Raw genomic sequence first — 3,286 nt, 5'->3', positions numbered from 1 at the left:
TTTTGGCTGAGTCAACCAGAAGGTTGAAGTGTTAAATACAATAGTAAAAGAAGAACAGATGGGGTTAAAACATGCTCCTCTTAAACAGTAGTCAGAATGAAAATGACAGACTGATGGGCCCGCACATCAGAATGCAACAATAGAATTAAAAAGCTTGCCACAGTGGAGGACTTTACATAATTTACATAAATGATAGCCGCTCGCAGTTCTCAACAGGCACCTAATACACGGTACATTGTACTGACACCATAAGCAAGCAGCCGCAATAGCTGGGTGAACCTTTGTGATTTAACTGAAATTGCCTAAAAATTACCTTATGATACGAAACATGCCTTCTGATCAGTTATAGTACTCTATAGATTACAAATGAAAGTTTAAGGATGTATTTAAAGATTTTTTTAGCTGACATCCCTGTATGCTAATGCTATTCCACTTAAGGAGTTATGCACTACAAGCGATAGCTATCAGAAAGTGAGCTCAAAGCACTTATTGACATACAGTATCTAGTGATATGTATGCAAATATTGCATTAAGTGACGCTTCACCAAATTTCCAGCATTCTGAAACTATCTTTGCCACTGCAGTAGTAATTCCCCAATCATTAACCTTGCAAACATAAGTTGTGATAGTTCAATGACAATGGTTGTTTCAGTAAACATTACTTCACGGCGTTTCGGGGCGTAAAACTTAAGAAACGACTACCAGAAATGTAGTACGCACGAAATTCACGAGGAGGACATGCTGTTCTCATTGAAACAACTAAAACGAGCGCCTAAGGTTAGAAAACCAAAGGGCTTGCTCAAAAGACCAGCTTTTCTTAGTGGAGCTCGGTTGTCTTGGAAAATGAGAACAGAACGTTTGCATGTGCAATGGTGGAATGAATCGCAAATTGGCTCGAAATCAGCTCCTAAACTTATGACGAAGCGAACACACAAAAGTACGCATTCAAGTGTTATATGTAGCTCATTCCCAAGACGATCCCAGGCGATCGCCATTTCCGTAAACGGCCCCACGCACCCATTGAACTATTGGCATTGTGGATAATAAGGCATTGTGGATAACCACTCTACACAGAAAGGTAGACCGCCCGAGTGTCAAGGGTAATTGACAAACGCCGATCAGGCAGCATTCACGGCGTCGACCCGCCATGATCAGCTGTTCGCCGCGAAAGCAGCAGCAGCACAACACGACTCGTGTGAAAGACTGCGCTGCCATTGATGCGAACAAAACGGCAGGTGACCTCCGGCGCTTGACCAGTCTGGGAAACTCGATGGGCAAGGGGAAGGAAAAACGGTAGAACAATGACGCGCAAGAGTGGGAGAAAAGAACGAACAACACAACGGTCGCCAGGCTCACACGGCGACGTCTCAAAAAGCCACGTTCAAACGCGTAGCGAACGAGAGGGTTACCGCGAGTTCTCCATTCATCCCGAAAGTGCGATCACATTAAACCGGACACACCTCAACGTTGACAGCCACTATGGGCTGTCGCTTTTTTTCTTTTCTTCCGGTCAGTTCTCGTACTTGGCTGGAGCAGCGGCGCGTGAGTCATGCGAGCCTCGCCCGAGAAACGGCTCGCCGTAGGGACACGATCGAGCGGCCATGTGGCGGTGTTCCGAAGATCGCCACACGGAAAGCTCGATCGTCTCTGATCGAATGCGGCGCTGCGAACGAGACCACGACTACGGTGAAGGGAGCAATCGGTCGAACCAACGTGCACCTTCGCACCACGGCTCAAAGAGCCGCGCTTCAACTCTACCCACCATCGGCGTCTCGGCTCGAACGCATCTACGTAGACGATTCTGGGCGGCGATCGTACTCACCGGCTAGGGAGCGCCGGCGTCCGTCCAGATGACAGCGGGGTGGCGGCGGCGGCCGATGTCGAGGCGTAAGCCTAAAGGCCTCCTCTCACGGCAATCCACAGCGCGGCGTTTTTCTTGTGCTGCGCTAGCCGCCCAGAAAAAAAGCACGGGGCGGCGACGTTTCGAGCCACACACACCCGCACGAAGACGCGCCACGATGAAACGAGCACTTTTTTTCCTTTCGGGTCGGTTGATTTCTTTCCTCCGTTTCACAAACGGCGAGGGCGAACCGAGTTGCACCTGCCCTTCGGTACAGAGACCATCGCAGCCAGCGACGGACGACGGGGTGAGCTAAAAGCAATAAAAAATACCAAATCTCCCTACGGCCTTCACCAGTATGGCGGCGCACACTGTATGACGTCGCCAGTGGCCACTGACTGCGGTACAGCCGCTTTGAGCAACTCCCTTCGCTGCAGGACGCGTCGCGCCATCTCTCAGGTATGGAGAGAAGCGCCCGCAAAGACATCGAACTTGGCGAAGAAGGAAACTTTTTCGGGCAAGTGCGGTCAAAGGTTCCTGGTGCGCGAATTGCGGCCAGAGCCTTTACCGGGAAATTAAAGGCAGCATGATTTACTACAATGGGAAATCGCGGTTCACTAGGCCAACGAGTACGACGACTTCCAAGCCAAATTAATACATTTTTTTCCCCCTCAACCTGCGGGATCGAGTCATCGTGTATGTGGGCGCAGCCAGGGGTTCAACCCCCTCCTCCCCTCTCCCCGAAAATTTTAATTTTGCTGTGTATAGATACACGCACACTACAAAGGCATGCACTAACATACATGAGGTATACATGAAGTATGGTTAAACCCACCCTCCCACTCCGAAAAATAAGATGCTGGCTACGTTGCTGGTATAATAATAGCAATATAAGACTCCTGGTTCAAACCGCGGTAGGTGTAGCCCCACGCTTGTAGGAGTTATCAACGTAAACTTGTAAACGTCCTTGTGCAACACGTGGTTCGACAGAGATGTTTACTACCCTCCACAGCCTAAATACCAATACATTATATATATATTTGTCTTATGTGGGTACTAAGAGAAAGGTGGTGCTACCCACAAGGAGAAAATAGTATAAAGCGATGGTTGTATTTAAGCACACTAGTGCCAACCTAAAGCATTGTTGGATGTGTGCCAGCATAGGATACGTTGTGTACTGTGCACAAAAAATATGCGCTGAATGAGATCTAAGCAGTGTAAATATAATAAAACAGCGTGCTCATTATGCGGCCAAAGTAATCGCCAAAAAAAAAAAAAGAAAATAGTTTTCAGAAGTGGGATTCAACCCACGCGGAAGACCGGACTGCGACCTGAACGCAGCGCCTTGGACCGCTCGGCCATCCTGACGACGCCTCCTGTTTTTTTGCAGCATAAGTTTCTTGTCCGCTTCAAAAAACTTTTTCTTTGCTTTATATGTAATGCATT

This window comes from Rhipicephalus sanguineus, chromosome 11 (assembly GCF_013339695.2).
Source record: "Rhipicephalus sanguineus isolate Rsan-2018 chromosome 11, BIME_Rsan_1.4, whole genome shotgun sequence".
NCBI lineage: Eukaryota > Metazoa > Arthropoda > Arachnida > Ixodida > Ixodidae > Rhipicephalus > Rhipicephalus sanguineus.
This window is presented reverse-complemented; position numbering follows the sequence as displayed.